The 19,808-nt window shown below is 35.3% G+C and overlaps 1 long non-coding RNA gene across 1 annotated transcript; it reads left to right on the plus strand.

The window, feature by feature from the left end:
* Positions 1-8,988: 8,988 nt before the first annotated feature.
* Positions 8,989-14,144, plus strand: LOC112750402 (uncharacterized). Its single transcript, XR_011872088.1, has 3 exons — positions 8,989-9,535; positions 9,638-9,834; positions 13,911-14,144. It is a non-coding gene; the product is annotated as an uncharacterized lncRNA (long non-coding RNA).
* The last annotated feature ends 5,664 nt before the right edge of the window (positions 14,145-19,808 follow it).

Here is a 19,808-nt window from a genome sequence, read left to right on the forward strand (position 1 = left end):
CTGAGAGAAAAGAGTTCAGGTGATGCATTTGGGTTATGGTTTCGACGAGTCGAGGTAGGGGTTTTTATAAAAAACTAATTCGTTTTAAGGTGGGATTGTTATAAATTTATATGATGAATGAAATACTTTTCAGGTGATTATGTAAGTCTTATGCATTGTCTGAATTATCTTCGATGAATATGGTTGTTTGCTTGATTAAAATAATGTCTAATTTTTTTTAAAATGGAGATTTTTGATTGGTTTGATTTGAAATGATTTCAATATTTAAAAGTCTGGATTTAGTTTCATTGGAAACTGATTTGGTCTTGAACCTGTTGAAAAGAGTTGAGAATTGGTTTGGTTGGGACCCGAAACGGGTGGCAAAGTCCAAGTTTTAGGGGAGATACTGCCGAAATTTCTATAAAATCCAAGACTTTTGTTTAAAAACGTTATTTTGCAAATAATGAATTATGCTTTGAATTGAATTACTAATAGATGAATTATGTTTGAACTTATTTTATTAAGAAAATTAAGAAAATTATTATATTTTGAATGTAATTTATTTAAGAAAAGAATTATGTTTTAAAGTTGATTTAAAGATGAAAATTCTTAAGTTTTGAAATTTGAATTAAGTAAACAGATTTGGAGGAGTTTTACTGGATTTAAAAGAAACTTGAATTTCGATTAACAAATTTCACTTGATGACGTTTTAGGAAAAGTTTGAAGTATTTTTAAAACTTTGATTTTGCGAAATTGAAATAATTTCCGAGCCTTTGGAAACAGATTTAAGAATGAAACTGAAATTGGTTTTCGGTTCAAATGACTTGGTTTTGGTTTAAGTAAGTTGGTTTTGAAATTGGTTCAGGATATTTAGATACATGACTTGGTTTTGGTTTAAATTCTATTTTCCTTATTCAAATCAAGAAACTAAGGGTTTAGAGGTTTTCAATGAATTTAAGGAAATGCGTTAGGTTATTCTCTCCTAAAGTATTGAGATTCTGCTGAGGCATTTTATGACCAAATCCTTATTTAGAAAGAATGATTTTGAGTCTTTAAGAAGAGATTTTGAAATTTGGCATGGTTTTGAAATTGTTTGGAAGTTTTAGAAAGATGTTGCAGAAATAGGCTCTATTTTGAAAAAAAAATGACTTGAGAAAAGTGATTATTGACAAGATCAGATGTGAACTAAATAGGTTTGTTATTTGAAAGTAAATAGGCCAAGAATGATTATTGAAATAAGAGTTTGAGCTTGAATGATTTTGGATATTATTGAAATTGTTGATAAGTCGCTTGCACCTAGAAAGGACGGTTGGTTAATCCCGCTTGTCGAGGTTGCGGCGCCCGCGTAAGTACAATTGGTTAATCCCGCTTAGGTGTAGATGTGAGGTCGGAGATATAGTATCCCTGATAAACCACTATTTTATGGTTTATCTTGTGTTCAATTGAGTAGTTTTTATCAACTCTTTACCCACTTATTCATACTAATCGCATGTTTTACATTTTCCTTCCTGATTTTGTGCTATGATTGAAAACATATTTCTTTGGCTTTTAAATTGCTAATTATTAATCCTCTCCTATTACCATTCGATGCCTTGATATGTGTGTTAAGTGATTTCAGAGATTACAGGACATGAATGGCTTGGAGGATGGAAAGGAAGCATGCAAAAGTGGAAGGAATATAAGAAGTTGAAGGAACTGCAAAGCTGTCTAGCCTGACCTCTTCGCACTAAAACAGTCATAAAGTAAGAGTGAGCAGGGCACTATATCTCATGGGGCACAAGATAAAGTAAGAGTGAGCAGGGCACTATATCCCTGGTCGTGGGAGAAAGGCGACATCCCGGGGATGTGTCGGGTTGGCATTTTGAACCGACAAATGATATTACGAGCCAAATAGGATAGACATTCATCATACACATATTTTACTTGCTTGTTTTCTTTGATAACTTGAGTTATGCCTATTTGAATAATATGTCTAAATGCAAGTTGACTTACCTGTTATACATGAATATTAATTATGCTTTACTTGTCTACATTAAAGGTATTTTACTGGCGTTGAGGATGATCGAAAGGCGGTGGCGATGGGATCTCACGGAGGTTAGGTTGGCAAAGGCTGTGGGATACAGTGGCATGATTGGTATTAGTTAGAAATCCCTTAAGTTTAGATAACCCTATTTATGGTGTTTAGTTTAAGTTAATTATTTTGTTAAGCTTGAATATCTATTTATCGTGAAGTTCTAGGATTGCCTTTGGCATCCTGGAACCTTATATCTTATATATTGGGCATTGTTACTATACTGAGAACCTCCACTTCTCATACCATATGTTGTTGTTGTTTTCAGATGTAGGTCACAACCCACCTCGGTAAGTTTGCGGATGGTGACAGAGTGGAGGATATTTTGTTATCTTGTATTTTAGTTATTTTTATTCTGTGATTCTCTCACTTTAGTTATTATACTCTGTTACCTTAGAGGCTTACTTTGAGAGATAAGTTGTATAAGCTATTTTAACTCAAAAACTTTGTTATGTTTGTTATGACTAGTCGGCCTAAACTCCACAGGCTGCGGTTAGTACTCTACGTTTATCATACTTATATATATATATATATATATATATATATATATATATATATATATATATATATATATATATATATCTTCACTATTATGCTACGTCTCATGTTGTATCTTGTGCTCTACGCTTTTAGTTATCGTGTGTGAACACTTTGCGTTTTATAATTCCGCTTATGTGATTTTGAACTTTATTTTTTCATCGGGCTCCTAGTACTACTATTTCCTCTTATATTTATTAATGTATAAGCTTTAGAACTATCGTGACTCCTTGTTATCCCTCACTTAAGGGCTAGAGGTAAGGCTTAAGGTAACGGGGTGTTACATTTATGGTATTAGAGTGATTCATCCTCGTGAGCCCGAGGATGGACCGATTGTGCTTCATTTCATACTCGGGGTTGTTTATTTTTCTTTCATGCTATTTAGATTATCTATTTGATATGCATTGCATGCTTGTTTGTGAGTTCTTTTGGGATAATTTAAGCACTAAGCTTAAAATATTGAGACTAATCACCTTGATATCGATTGTTTAGTGTGGACAGAAAACCCAAATGGCATCTCGTAGGCAAGGTTGACTATATACTCGTGGAGAGAAAGAGGGTAACCTGCCGAATGATAACCATACTGAGTTCATGACGGCGATGATAGACCTAGCAAATACCATGCAAGCGAATGCTGCTACGATTGCTCAGGCTATAGAGAGGATGGGACATGGAAATGGTAATGGCAATGGAAATGGAGAATGTGCAGGAAATGGCTTGGGCGGTGGTATTCCAATGATGTTAGCAACCTTTCTGAAAGTTAACCCGCCAAGTTTTAAGGTATTGACGGATCCTAATGAGGCAGATGACTGGTTTCAAGCCATGCAGCATGTGTTGCAAGCTCAACATGTTTTGGAGAATCAGTTTTGGAGTTTGCAACTTATCAGTTGTTGGGTGAGGCGCAACACCGGTGGCAAGGGGAGTGCAAACTAATGCAACTGCAAAATAGGGATATCCTATGGGAACTATTTCAGACTCTGTTCTATAAGAAGTACTTTTCATAGTTGATGAGAGAACCAAGGGAATTGGAACTCATGCAGCTGAAGCAAGAGTCTATGATTGTGGCACAGTACACCAGCAAGCTCGAGGGTATGTCAGGGAGCTCCTAAGTCCTATGAAGGATGGAAATGTATCAAGTACCAAGGAGGACTCAATGATGACATCATGACCTCTGTGGCTCCATTGGAGATTAGGAGATTCTCGGAGTTAGTGAACAAAACAAGAGTTGTGGAAGAATGTGCTAGGAAGGTGGCTTTGACGAAGGATGCTCGTGGAAGTAACAACGACCGATGCCGTGGGGAATTCTCGCAAATGAGGGGGAAAAACTTCAAGAGGGATGGGCATGCACCTCAGCATCCACAGACTCAAGGCAACATTAAAGGAGCTAACTATTACCAGTTCTGTCAGATAAGGGGAAGAGGTGCATGCTTTAACTGTGGACTGCCTGGACATATTGCCAAGGATTGCCGTTAGGGAAAGAATCAGGATGCGGGCCGGAATCAGCAACCAGGTCAGGTGTTTACTCTGGATGCACGTGATGCGATGGGGTCGGATCCTCCGATGAAAAGTAAGCGTATGCTGTGCGTATAATATGTTGCTTGGACCTAAGGGTAGGTTAGTTTTATTTTTTGGAAAGTCATCGTTAGTACTGGAAGCGCTTAGGATTTTTGTGGGAGTGAACTATAGGAAAGGAAGATTCTAGTGGACGTCGCTGAGGAATTCGAATTCGAGATGACGAAGGATCAGAGTAACACAGCGAAAGTTTTGTGGTTAGCATTTTCGAGGGCGAAAATCTTTTTTTTAGGAGGGAAGGATGTAAGAACCAGAGTTTTTACGTAAAAAACTGCTTAAGTAGAGTGGAATAATTTAATTTTCCAAAATAGGTTCAAAAATATAAAAATAATTTTTTTTAAATATAAAGGTGAGATTCGGATTCAGTGGATATTTTTTCTAATTGGGAAAATATTTTCTTTTGAAAATTTTTGTGTAAAAATGCGTACTAATAGATTAGCTGGCAGTACCTACTTATGTCTATCTAGTACTGCGTGAGAGAGAATGAAACAGCAGAAAACCTTAGAAGAGTTTTTGAAATAGCAAACTGGGCATTTATTCTAAAGGTTTTGACCCAAAGTTGGGTCAAACGAACCAAAAATGGTACGCGGATCGACCGGACCAAAGTTGGGCCCAAGTCCACATGTATACACCCTTTAATGAGCCTTTTTCAGCTTATAACACCCACACACACAAAAAAGTGGCGCTGGTTTTGAAGAGAAGTGAGGAAGAAGAAGAGCACTATTCATCTCCTCCTTCTTTTGGCCATATCTTGAGCTATGGAGCTCCGATTGACAAGCCTATTGTGGTCACACGAAGCTCTCATTGAACTCTTCGTTTCTATCTAAACAAAGTGGTAAGAAACTCACTTTTTCCTTTCCAGTTTCTATGCTCTATGTCATTTTTGAAAATGGCTTGTTGGGTTGTTGAGTTTGATAAACCACTATTTTATGGTTTACATTGTGTTTAATTGAGTGGTTTCATCATATCTTTACCCACTTATTCATACTAATTGCATGATTTTATAACTCCTTCCTAATAATATTTTATGATTGAAAACTTGCTTTCTAAAGATCTTTTAATTAGTATATTTTAATTCTCCTTTATACCTTTCGATGCCGTGATCCGTGTGTTAAGTATTTCAGGCTTCATAGGGCAGGAATGGCTTAGAGAATGGAGAGGAAGCTTGCAAAAATGAAAGGAACACAAGAAACTAAGGAGATGACCAGCGAACACTGACGCACGCGTGTGGCTCACGCGACCGTGGGAAATAGAAAAATTGCAGCGACGCGAACGCGTGCCTAACGCGTACGCGTGGATTGGATTTTGCACGAATGACGTGAATGCGTGAACGACACGTATGCGTGACAAGGAAAATCGCTGAATGACGCGAACGCGTGAATGACGCGTACGCGTGACCTGTGCGATCTGTAGAATTAACAGAAAATACTGAGGGCGATTTCGGGCCGCATTTTAACCCAGTTTTCGGCCTAGAAACACAGAATAAAGCCAGGGAACATGCAGAGACTCAACACACATCTTAGACATAATAGACATACAGTTTTAGATACATTAGAATAGTTTTTAGGTTTTTAGATCTAAATTTAGAGAGGATTACTTTCCCTCTAGGTTCACTTTACATTTATTGTTTCATGCTTTTGGATATTGAAGAAGTCATTACCTCCGTTGAAGACATTATTCTAGTTTGTTTACTTTGTCCCTTACTCTTCCATATCCTTATTTATTTTATTTAGAGTTATAATTGGATTATTTCATGAATTGTTAGTGAAGAGGATTACTTTTACTTTTAATTAATTTTTAGTCTCTATTTTATTTTATTTAATTTATTATGTCTTTTCCTAATATTTTTCTGAGTATTATATTAATGTCAATGGAGTAGATCCCCAAACTTGACATGGGGGTTGATTAAGAGGAGACACTTGAGTTGGAAGGCTCAAGTGTGGGTTAAATTGAAAATTGTTGGCTAGTTCTGTATTTACTAACGCTAGACCTTCCCAAGAGAGAGGACTAGGATTTGCAAATAAGGATTAGCTTAATCACTTGACTTTCCTTTTATTTAGTAAGGGTTAACTAAGTGAAAACAACAACCTTTTTGATACTACACTTAAGAGATCCCAACTAGGATGGAACTTCCAATTAATCATTCCCCCAGTCAAGGCTTTTTATATTAATAATAATTCTTAGTTTTATTGCTCTCATTTATAATTATTGCTCAATACCCAAACTCAAACTCTTTCAGAAAATTCCTAATTAATAAATTAGTACCCTTTCCTACAACTCGTTGGGAGACGACCTGGGACTCATACTCCCAGTATTTTTATTTTTAAAATTTGTGACAACTTTTCTAAATTGACAAGGCGGATCTTAGCTGGTTAAGAACTATACTCTCAACGCATTCTCTATATTGATTTCTTAATAGCCGACTTCTGCCTGCTCGTCAGAGTTTCTTTGTGTTCTTGTTGTTTAAGTATAATCTAGCTTGGGTGAGTAGTGGATTTTATCCCAAAACTCGTTGGACAAGGTAAGATATTACTAAACCCTTATGTTTATTTAAATGTCATACACCCTAGCTTTGATTCTTGTTGTTTTTCATGATATAGAGTGTTCTTGGTGTTGTTTGGTGTTGAGTGGAGGCTTGAAAGCTTGTGGTGAAGTGGTTTTGTGCCTGGAGGATAATTGGCCAATGTATGATTTCGGTTTCCTTTATGTAGTATATAATGTTTCGTGAACCTTAGGCTAGTGGACCTTTGGATAGGATTAAAATGGTTGTTGATGTTTGTGAATTTGATTATTGTGATGATTTTGATGATTGATATTGATTAATGATCTTATTGAGAATTGTTGATGATCTTTGAGTTTGATGAGTATTGAGAAGGATATATATACGTGTGTTGGTAAATAATGCTTGTGAGGGATTGAAATTATTGAAATTGTTGGAGTTGTATGTTTGAGATTGAGATTTTATTGGATATATGAAATTATTGAGTGGAGAGGAGGTAATCTTGAGTGTAATGGTAAGAAAGTGGTTGAGGTACCTTGGGTCTGGATTTAGTATGTTTTGGTATTAAATTGGTTGAGTTTGGGATGTTTGGGTATGTTTTGATTTGGTTTGGTTGTGGAAGTTTGGAAAATTAGAAAATTGTCTCTTTTGTGTAAAACTTCATTTTTTGGTGAAATTTGGAGGATCATAACTTGAGCCTCAGACATTGAAATCAAATGATTTTTATTTTAACTTAAAGATGATTTCAAGAGCTTTAAACTGATATAAAGTTTGAGAAAAATGAAGCTTTGTAGAGGGAGTTATGAACGTTTAAAGTTTGGTATTTAAAATTGAAATTTCTGCAACTTGACATTTTTCTGCAATCTGAGGTACATGCGTATGCGGGCACCCCCAAACGCGGGTGTGCCTCTTTGCCAGGCCTTCATGTGTACGCGGCATATGCATACGTACACGGGATGGGCCAAAACCCAAATATGCGTACGCGGCCTCATGCACCATACGCGGGTAATGGTCTCTGTCCAGCACCCCGCGTATGCGACATGTGAGCGTGTACGCGTAATGGTCCAAATTTGAGGTGTGCGTACGCACACTTGGGCGTGCATACGCACGGACTCTGTTTTGCTAAAAAATGATTTTTTCCATTTTCAAAGGTTCTCTAACTTTCTAAACTTCCTTGAGCTGCTGTTTAGGAGTACTATCGAGTAATTAGGCCCTAAGACTAGTATAGATGGGTTTATGTTTGAGATTAATAGATTTATATACCGGTTCTAGAAGACAGTGACTTAGGCTTGGAATGTCAGTTAGGTGGATTTGTGTTGTTAACTAATGGGGAGCTAGGTTGATGATGAACTTGAGATATTGGTGATGGATGATGAGTTTGAAACTTGAAAATGAAGGATTATAGTTTACGGAATTGTGCTATGAGTTGTGTTGTATTACTGAATTGTTATATTAGTAACTCGCTATGTGTAACATCCTGCATTTTTGAAAATCTAATTATGAATAAATTGTGATTTTATTTTATTAAGTTTAAACTTTATAATTTTAAAAATTATTTTATTAGAAATAATTAAATAGATTTAGAGATAATTTCATTTTAAACCAATTAAGATTCTTAATGTAATTTTATATAATGGAATATTTTGTATAATTTTAGTAATAGAAAAATAAGAAAGAATTATATAATTTAATTTAAGTAACTTTTATCCTGAAAAAGTTACGATTTATTTTATTAATTTGATATCTTATTTTATAAATTAATTAATTAAGAGTAATTAAATTAGTTTACTAATATTTGGAGTTAATTCAATTAATATTCTTGTGTAAATTTTTATAGTTGGTTATTTTATGTATTTTGAAAATTATATAATTTAAATAATTTCTATTATGGATAAATTATGGTTTATTTTATTAGTTTGAGCTCTTTGAGATTAATTTATTAGGAATGATTAAATGGATTTTTATAAATACTTAAAGTTTAAGTAATTTTATTATAATTAGATATTTTGTACATTGAAATTAAAGTTTCGGCGATAGAAAAATAATAAAAAGTTATATCATTTAATTTGAATAATTAATATTGAGTTTAAACTACATCTTATAAAAATGTGATTAATATGCTTATTTTATAATTTAAATGAGAAATAATTAATTCAACTTAGCAATATGTTGATAAATGATGTTCCTAAATATTTTAAGAGAGTATATTTGATTTTAAAATTACTCTACTTTCTAATTTTATCAAAATATCTATTCATATCTATCCATATTCTTTTATAAAATCCTAATTTTAACCCTAATATCACAAATCCCTAATTTGTATACTAAATCCCTAAATCTACAATCAGAAAGGGAAAGAAAGGGAACGGGGAGCTCGAGGGGGAAACAGAAGGGAAGAAAGAAGGAATCGAAGAACAGAGGGAGAGGGTGAGGGAACAGAGGAAGAAGAGAGGAAGGAGGATCACTGCGCCGTGCTGCTCCCTGCGCCGGTTGCCGTCGCTGTCGCCAGAGCCAGAGGACAGAGAGAGAACGCTCGCAAGGGAGAGGACAAACGCGAGGAGAAGGAGAGCTCGTGCACGAAGGACAGCGCCGCCACTCCGTCGCCGTGCAGCTGTTGCTGCCACCCCGTCACCATCGTTGTCGCGGCTGGAAGCATAAAGTTCGAACAGAGGGGGGAGAAACCGCGAGTGAAGGGTGACGCTGGCCCTCTGTCGCTGCTGCTATCACCAAGCATCATTGTCGTTGCCGCCAAAGGCCAAGGCCTTATCGTTGTCATCGATTCTGCCTGGAGCCACCACCCACTTGTCACAGCGAGTTAGTTACTCTGCCACCGCTGAATTTGTCGTGTTGAGACTGAAACTGCCACCTTGACTCTGGTTTGACCTTTTTCTTAAATATGACCCATTTACACGTTTTATTATCACTGCCATGCTTGTTCTGAGTTGATTCTGGTATATGTCTTGTCTTGAAATCCCCAGGGCTGTAATTGTTCTTAATTCCCATCCAATTTGAATTCCCTATTTCGCTGTAACTATCATTATTGTTGTGGAATTGTCGCCGTTGCGAGCATGATTAGAGATAGTGCCAGATTCGGATTTGCGTGGGAATTACCACTGCTGTGAGTCAAAAGGAAAAGCCGCTCCCAGCGTTTAATCTAACGAGTTTCGACATCGAGGTAGGGGGTTTAAAACGATTTCAATTTAAGAATGCCTACAAGGTTTATTGAATAACTGCAAATAGATTTAATAGCTGTGAGTAATTGATTGATTATGTGAATATTGAATTGTGGCTGAAATTGTGATTGGAATGGTTGAGATTGTGATTTGGAATTGTTGGTTAGTGATATTGATTGATTATGTGGATTGGGAATTGTTTGATGACTAATTGTTGAGAATTTCTGAATTTTAATGGATAATGTTGGATTTGTTGTCGCTGAGCTGTTATTTGGTATATTGTAATGTTAATGAACTTGGTTGGTGGTTGATTTGGAATTGGTTTTGAGGGGTATTGAAGGGTTGGATTTTGAATACAAAATGGTTTACTGAAAATCAGGTTCTCTTGAAATTAAACAGCAACTTTGAAAGTGAATCAGTGGCTCTATAGTGACTGAAATGATGAGAATTTAAATGTTAAGTAAATTATATTAAGTGTGATTGTTGAGATTTAATTTTGAAGGTTTCATATTAACTGGAACATTAGTTATGATTTTTCAAAGTTAAGTCGTGAATCTGATTTTCTGCACTACTTTAAATGAAATTAGAAACTTTGAAAATCTATAACTAATTCTATGATGATCGGATTTGTGTGGGACTAAGTTTGGATTAAGCTTGTGAATATAGGGAGTTGGACTGGTGAATTTGAGACTTTTTCATTAAGTTTATGATTTATGGTAAATTTTTGAATTATGGATGTCAAATCTGGTTTTTCTGCAGAACGTTTAACACAGCAGCAACTTGTTTCTTCTATCGGAAATTTTCCAGTTTGAATTTTGAAATGGAACCAATTTTAAATAAAAATTTATCCTATTATTTTAATTCTGTAAAATTTTAGAACAATTGGACTTGTAGTTTTAAATATATGAATTTTTGAAGGATGATGCATTATGCAGAAAAAACCAGATTCTGTTTTCTTAAATTAGTAACTTTGGGAGTTTATAACTTTTGATCCTGGATAGATATTGAGATGCAACCAATTGGAGGTGAAAATTAAGTATGTTTAGCATATGTGATTTAAATTTCAGGGTTTTCCATGTTTTAATAAGTGAGTTATGGGACTAGGAAGAGGTTGTGTTCAATGATTTGTAAAACAGAATTCTGCAGAGAATTATCTAACTTCGAAGCTACGTTACTTCTTCATTAAAAATGGTATGACCATGGAACTAATTGAGAAAGAAATTTGCATGAGTTATGTTTAACCACATTAATTTTGAAGTTAGTTGGATTTAATTTGGATTTTATATGAAATTTCGAATGTTGTATGCCGCTGCTGTCTTCTGGTTTTAAAACACTGCAGAGCAGTCATGGTTTTGCTTATATTCCTGAAGCTAGAGTCAGCGAAAAATTATGATTTTTGGTTTAATAGAAAGCTTAATCCGAGATGGTCATATGGATATAAAGTTTTCATGATTCCGAATTCATTTGATATTTTAAAAACAAAATGGAAATCAGGCTGCCAAGTTGTGTTGGCAATTATTTTGGATATGGAATTTAAGAAATAGATTTTCTATACTATTATCAAATGTTTTTTGAGAATATATATTGTTGTGGCAACTACTGAAAGAGGCTGATGAAATGTTGAGAAAGAAGGAACCCGTAAGGGTGGCTAAGTCCTATTTTTAAAGGAGATTATGTCGAAATTTTTATAAAAGCAAAAGGACTTAATCAAAATGAATACTTGAAACTTATTTAACGATAATAACTTTACTGATTCTTTTGAGAAAATATATTTGGTTTATAAAGTTGTTAGCAAGGACGTGGGTTTTGTCCCGCTTGCATATTTACAATTACAAAAGAGTAAAGAGATAAAGAGAAAAAGAGTAATATAGATACAAATGAAAGAGTAATCAGAGAAAATTAAAGAGATACAGAGAACAGAGCAACTAGAGTAGAGTAAAGAGATGCAGAGAAAAGAGAAACCAGAGCAGAGTAAACAGATATTTGTATATATATATTAGTTGCTTGATGCAACCCAGAGTTATATTTATATATATTAGTTGCTTAATGCAACCCAAAGCTTCTGTAGGGAAACTAAGTTACCTACAGCCATTTTCCGCTTCCCCAGAGCAGAGCAGAGTATATATATATTTTCCTGCAGTAAGCAGAGGCTGTCTCAAATGAGCGGCTATTATTATATACACATTTATTTAGGAACGGAAAATCGTATCCGGGAAAATCGGGACTACTCGTGACCGGATAAATGTCGGGATTGCGGGCAGCCAACCGACACATGAGCTCATGGCCTGCACTAGGACTAGACATTCATCATATGCATCTATGTGACATTGTTTGGGTGTGTATATTGTAATTGGTTTGCCTAAGTGAATAATTCTGTTTAATTGCTAATTGCTATACTTGATGTAATTGCTCTTGATTGTGTTTGAACCTCATTACTTGTGTTTGTAACTGATTATTTGGATTGTGGTGATTGGATGTTGATTGAGTTGTTTGGGCCTAAGGCCGTGACTGGTACGTTTGAGGTCTAGTTCTGTATAAAGTATCTAACTGGTTCAGCATAGACTTAATGAACCTATGCTTGGAGCAGGATGATCATTTATACCGCGTAGGTAACTTCTTTTATGTTATGGTCTAGTAAAGTATGAAAAATCAAACTGGTTCAGCATAGACTTAATGAACCTATGCTTGGAACAGGTTGGTCATTCATACAGTCTAGGAAACTTTTAAGAGTTTTATAAAGAAAATATGGGTCTAGGATTTTGAAGAATTAACTAATGCTTTTAAAAAAAGGGTTAATTTTCTTTTAGATGTCTCTGAATGAAATTAACTATTTGCGCTTTATTCTTTACTTTCACGGCATTCTCGACCTCTACTGAGAAGATGTGGTTTGGTTCTCACCCCCAAATTTTCCACCCCTTCAGTGACACAGTTTGAAGACGCAATTTGAAGCTGCGAGCGATTAGTAGGTTTTCTTTATGGTTTTAATTGCTTTCATAGAGTCCCCTCGCCATTATCCCTTGATATTTTACTTTAACAGATGGATAGGTGTTGTATTTGAGTTTATATGACTTCTTATGTATAAGAATTACTATTAATAATACTTATATGATTGTTATTATTATTTGCAATGCTTATCTTTGATACATGTCTTGAATGAATAAAAACAAAATTTTCTGGCATTTTCTTAAAACTGAAACGCGAAATCGATACAAAGGCTCAGTAATTAAGTAGTTAATATTAGAAAAGGTCACGTAACGTTCTTTCTAGTAGAAATACCCCGACTTAAGCAAGGTATTTTACTGGACGGGACGTTACACTATGCGCCTCGGGCATGGGTTGTGGCAGTCTTCCACTTGTCTGAGGTAGCAGTGCTGGCGTAGGGGCCAAGGCTGTCTCCCGCCTATATTGAGATGTGAGGGTTGTGGCAATCTCCTGCTCGCATAGCCTTTCTACTGCCAGAGTGAACTCGGGCACTATAACCCAAAAGAGTGTGCCGGGCACTATAACTCGCAGGGCACAAGATAAAGTAAGAGTTAGCAGGGCACTATATCCCTGGTCGTGGTAGAAAGGCGACATCTCGGGGATGTGTCGGGTTGGTATTTTGAACCGACAAGTGAAATCACAATCCAAATAGGATAGAGATTCATCATACGCATATTTTACATGCTTGTTTTCTTTGATTACTTGAGTTATTTCTATTTGAATAATATGTCTAAATGCTAGTTGGTTTACGTGTTATACATGAATATTAATTGTGCTTTACCTGTCTGCATTAAATGTGTTTCATTGGCGTTGAGGAGGATCGGAAGGCGGTGGCAATGGGATCGCACGGAGGTTAGGTTGGCGAAGGCTGTGGGATACAGCGGTGTGATTGGTATTAGTTAGAAATTCCCTAAGTTTAGATAAACCTTTTTATGGTGTTTGGTTTAAGTTAATTATTTTTGTTAAGCTTGAATATCTATTTGTCATGAAGTTCTAGGATTGCCTCTGGCGTTCCAGAACCTTATATCTTATATATTGGGCACTGTTACCTTACTGAGAACCTTTGGTTCTCATACCATATGTTGTTATTTTTCAGATGCAGGTCGCAACCCACCTTGGTGAGTTTGCGGATGGTGACAGAGTGGAAGATCTTTTGTTATCCTGTATTTTGGTTATTATGCTGTGGTTCTCTCAATTTAGTTATTATACTCTGTTGCCTTAGAGGCTTACTTTGAGAGATAAGGTTTATAAGCTATTTTAACTCAAAAACTCTATTATGTCTGCATATGACTAGTCAGCCTAAACTCCGCGGGCTTTGGCTAGTACTCTATTATACTGTGTCTCATGTTGTATCTTGTGCCTCTATGCTTTTAGTTATCGTGTGTGAACGCTTTGTGCTTTGTAATTCCGCTTATGCGATTTTGAACTTTATTCCTTCATCGGGCTCCTAGTATTACTATTTCCTCCTATATTTATTAATGTATGAGCTTTAGAACTGTCGTGACACCTTGTTATCCCTCATTTTACGGCTGGAGGTAAGTCTTAGGGTAACGAGGTGTTACAACTGCGGTGTTTCGTCATCATTTAGATTGTCGACGCACTTTAGAAGTACAACCACTCTGTCTCTTGACTTGCGCAATGCATTTTCATTGCAAACATCAAACTTTCTCTCTTGTTAACTAGAAGAGATGAGGTGGTTGAACAGATTTATGAATTCTTGCAAGACATCTTTAATATCACCATTCAAAAGAACCCTGTGACTTGAGGAGGAAGATATTCCAGTGAAAGATCTAAAAGAGAAATGTCTTGAAACTCTTCTTCTTCATCGACATCCACACTTTTTGAACAGATTTGTCTTTTCTTTTGTTGCTTTACTGCACCATCCCCTTTTAGCTCAGAGTTTCTATTTTTATAGGACTCATGGGTTAGGTCAACACCAAAATATTTAAAAAAGCAAGTTAAAAACATTTCATATGAAACTGGCAGATTCTTATCACTCTTGATGTAGTCATACATATGTATCATCAAGTCATCATCAAATATGCAAATGAAATTTCAATTTTCATGAGAATGGCATACAACACTAATGTATCACAGAATAAAACTCTTTAATATGAACCGTTTTGAGGGAAGATTATGTGGTTTCTAATTTGATGGAGTTAAGCATGAATAGGACTTAGGGATTTGTGGTTAGGAGTAAGACTATAAATAAGAAAATGTTTACACATACAGAGGCTAAGGCATCTTGGTACGAAAGATTTAAGTCTTCATCCCATTTACCAGAGGTATAAGTATTCACATCATCATCAGTGTAACCTAGGACTTTACTAATTGTCTATTGGTTCAAATTTATTTCATAGCCTTTTACATAGGAGTGAATATTTTTATTATGATAGGTCATGTTAGCATAGAACTCACAGAATAAATTAGGATAAACAGATTTTTGAATAATAAAAAGGTGGTTCCAGTAAAAAAATTCAACATTTTCAACAAAATCAAGTTTTTTGGCAGCTAAAGAAGGAAGATCAGCAAGATATGACAAACACAAAGAACATTTGATAACAACAGCTTTATAAAATTTGAAGTTCATTGTGTGAGCATCGTATACCCTTTTTCTAGTTGCTTTTATATTATTTTTAGTTAGATTTTATTTAATTTTACTTGATTTTAGTGCAAAATTTACCTTTAGATGCTACTTTGAGTTTTTCTTGTGTTTTTATGGTTTTAGGTGAAATTCAGAGCAGTTTGGAGAAGCCTAGAGCAAGAAAGGAAAATGCTGATAGCATCCTCCCTAGGCACTGAATGCCAACCTGGCGTTTGACGCTAGCAGGGTGCAGAGACCAGAAGCGAGCTCCCCCTTCTAGGCGTTCAACGCCCAATCCTAGCGCTGAACGCCAGCAAGCAGTCCAAGTTATACACTATTGGGTCTCCAAGTGGATTTAGCACTTATTAGCTTTATCTTATTTTATCTTTGTTATATTTATTTTCAAATAATATCTTTTAGGGTTAGCATTTATTATTAGGTTAGTATTTAAAGGAAGAGATCAATTAGGTTTAGGATCTTCGTCCTTTTACATCTTTTCAGAACTCTATTTTCTTTGTAAGTTATGAGAAACTAAACCTCCTGGTTAAGGTTAGGAGCTTTGTTTATTTCTATGGATTCAGATTATTGCTTTTCTATTTTAATATATGCTTGATTCAATTCTAAGGTGTATTTTCGTGCTTAATCTAATGAACTGGGTGGAACGGAAGTATGACCTTTTTTCTACATGGGTTCTTGTGATCTTCGGGAGAGTTCGCTTGAACCACAGCTTGAGAACACACCTCTTAGACGGCTAATCCACAATCTTTTGAGGATAAACAACATCTATTCAGCCGGGATCTAGGGTGATTAGGGCCTTTGTGGTATAAACTAGTTTTCTGAACTTCACCCTCCAATTCGAATTGAATGTCCATGGGAGTGGAGTTTGATAAGGATCAGAGGAGATTAAATCACTAAGGGATTAGGTTTTAATCACATACAGTTTGCCAAAGAATGAATTATTCATTATTAAAATAGTTAGTAAGAAGTTTTAACCCGGAAAGATAAACATGTTCGAGACCTTAACTGTTTCCTTAACTGTTTTCTTATATTGACTTTACAGTTTGCCAAAGAATTAATTATTCATTATTTATGCATTTTCAACAACAACTCCGTTTATTGTTTGCCTGACTAAGTCCAACAGGGTAGCTATTGCTTGCTCAATCCGACAATCCTCGTGGGATCGACCCTCACTCACCTGAGGTATTACTTGGATGACCTAGTGCACTTTCCAGTTAAGTTGTGCGAGTTCTAATTTTGCGCACCACACACCATAAAATTCTTCTCCAAGAATTAGACTCGCATACATTTATATGTGGGGAAGTAAAGGAATAAAACACTTGTGTGCTATTGGTATTTTTCCTCTACTCTTGGCATACATATGTATAGTATGAGATTTCCTACTAATTTCAAACTTGAATCGAATCACATCTTATTATTTTAAACTTGAATCTTTCACATTTAAGAATCATATCATAACTCAATTTGAAACAAAATTAGTTACGATCTCATCCAAACCTAGAATTCAAATTTAGAAATAGAATAACTAATCATTCTCAATTCTCATTTAATATTCTCAATCATCATATTATTATTATTATTATTATTATTATTATTATTATTATTATTATTATTTTTTTTTCTTGGTGCTAGTGATGAGCGGATATTTTATACATTTTTTGATGTTATTTTCCTACTGTTTTTAGTATATCTTGTTAAGTTTTATTATGTTTTTGTAGATTTTAGTGCAAAATTCACTTTTTGGATACTACTTTGAGCTTTTGTGTTTTTTCTATGATTTTAGGTGAATTCTGGGTGAATTTGGCAAGTTTTGGCAAAGTCTGATTCAAAGGCAAAGAAAGCATAGCAGATGCTATTAGATTCTGACCTCCTTGCATTCAAATAAGTATTTCTGGATCTATAGAAGTCTGAATAAAGCGTTCTCAACGGTGTTGGAAAGCTAACTTTCAGAGCTTTCCAGGAATATATAATAGTCTATACCTTTCTTTGGAAATCATGGCCCAAACTTGGCGTTGAATGCCCAAACTACCCCCTTTCAGGCGTTCAACATCCCAAGAGGATTGAAGCCAGCGTTAAACACCCAAACCTGGCATTCATGGGCGTTCAACGCCCCAAGGGGAGCAAGGAAGCAGCATATCTATCCCCTAGTGGGCGTTCAACGCCAACTGATGCGTAAGCATCTTCTCTATCTTTTCCTAGTGAATTTGCATTCAAATTGTTGAGTTTAATCAAGATTTAATTACATTTAGCCACCCTGAATGCTACTTTGAGTTGTTTGCAATTTTTGTTTATTTCAGGTAGCATTCGAACGGTTTTGATGGAATTTTGTAGCAGAAAAGGAAGAAAGCGAATGATGTTATCAACCTCGACCTCCTTGCACTCAAACAAAAATAACGTGAGCTACAGAGGTCCAATTGATGTGATTCTAGCGGTATTGGAAAGCTAACTTCCAGAGCTTTCCAACGATATATAATAGTATACCCTTTTTTTTTATTTCGTTTGGCCTCCTCCACGCCAAACTTGAGAAAGCTCAAGTTTGGCACTAGCACAAGGTTTTCCAAAGGAATGCATGCTGAGCTCTCCACTTCAAACTTGAGTTTAATCAAGTTCGGCACCAACCCAAAAGCTCCAAGGAAAGCTGCACGCACAACCTCCACGCCGAACTTACAGCACCTCAAGTTCGGCGCCAATAAAGAAATTCCAAGGAGAATTCACTTTGCCGACCCCACACCGAACTTGAAGATCTCCAAGTACAGCGCCAGCTTGAAGACCCCAAAAGGGAGTTATGCGCATCAATCCAAGCTGAACTTGGAATCTAAGTTCGACGTTAACTCTTCTAACCCAAGTGGTCCCCAATTCGTTCCAAAGGCTACACGAATCAATTAAATTAATTTTGATTTAAACTTTTATTAGTTTTAGAATTAGGAAAAGATATTAATTAGTTTTTAGGAAATATATTTTACATTAATTAGGATTAGATATAAAAGGGAAAAGAATCAGCCCTTCGGGCCACTCTTGAATCTCTTTTCTTCTACCTCATTCCGCACTTTACAGTTTTTCTGAATTCTAGTTTTTTCTCTGAACCATGAGCAACTAAACCTCCACTGTTAAGGTTAGGAGCTCTGTCTATTGTGTATAGATTGATACTATTATTTTTCTATTTTAATTCATGTATTGATTTATAATTCAACAATTTTTTTCATTCTTTATCTTATGAATTTGGGTGTAACGGAAGTATGACCCTTGTTTTAATTGAGTTCTTGTATGACTTGGAAAAGCTCTTTACTTGAACAACAACTTGAAAACAATTTCTCCTAAATTTTTAATTATCTGGACTTAACGGGATACATGACATATAATCCTCTTATATTTGGTTAATTAGGATTTCTGATCAATTTACTACTTGCTGTCTTAATCTCTGAATTACTGTTTAATGCTTTTAAACATCAAAACACTCTTTTCTGTTTGTCTAATTAAGTGATTAAAGTAAATCACTTAACCATTATTGCTTAGTCCATCAATCCTCGTGGGATCGACCCTTATTCACTTTAGGTACTACTTGGTACGACCCGGTGCACTTGCCAGTTAGTTTGAGGGTTATAAATTCCGCACCAAGTTTTTGGTGCCATTGCCGGGGATTGACTGTGATTGGTAACTACTGGTTGTTTGATTTCTTAGATTAGGCGTTTTTGCTTTAATTTTATTTAATTTATTTCTTTAAATTTTTCGAAAAAAAATTGATTTATTTTATTTAAATTTTTTTCTCTTAATTTCTGAAATTAAGTTTGGTGTCCCCTTAGTTGTTTTATTCCCCCTAGTTATTTTACTTATTGTGTTTGAATTTTATATTCCTTTTTGCTTATTAGTTGTTTTATTTTCTTAATTATTCAGTTTATTTTTTTTTCTTTTATTTTTGTTTTCTTTTATATTTTATTTTTATTTTTTTATTATTTTTATTTTCCTTTATGTTCTTTCTTCTTTGCTTGCCTATTTACCACATGGTGCGTTTAATTTTGTTTGGTATTTTGTGCTAAGGAAAAATAACGGAGAGAGATCACATGGATTACTACTCACACCCAAGGAGTGATTCATATTATTGTGGATGGAGGAACTACCCGAATCTTGGTTGGCAAAGTCAAAACTAAAGAAACTTCAGTGCTCCATGTTCCAATTATCAAGAACCACCATCTCCATATTCATACAAAGAACCACTGATGAGATATTTTGGTGAGAAACGAATCTCTTCCAAAACACCCAAAACTAACCGGCAAGTGCACCGGGTCGTATCAAGTAATAAAAACTCACGGGAGTGAGGTCGATCCCACAGGGATTGAAGGATTGAGCAATTTTAGTTTAGTGGTTGATTTAGTCAAGCGAATCAAGATTTGGTTG

The sequence above is a fragment of the Arachis hypogaea genome, chromosome 15, assembly GCF_003086295.3.
Source record: "Arachis hypogaea cultivar Tifrunner chromosome 15, arahy.Tifrunner.gnm2.J5K5, whole genome shotgun sequence".
NCBI lineage: Eukaryota > Viridiplantae > Streptophyta > Magnoliopsida > Fabales > Fabaceae > Arachis > Arachis hypogaea.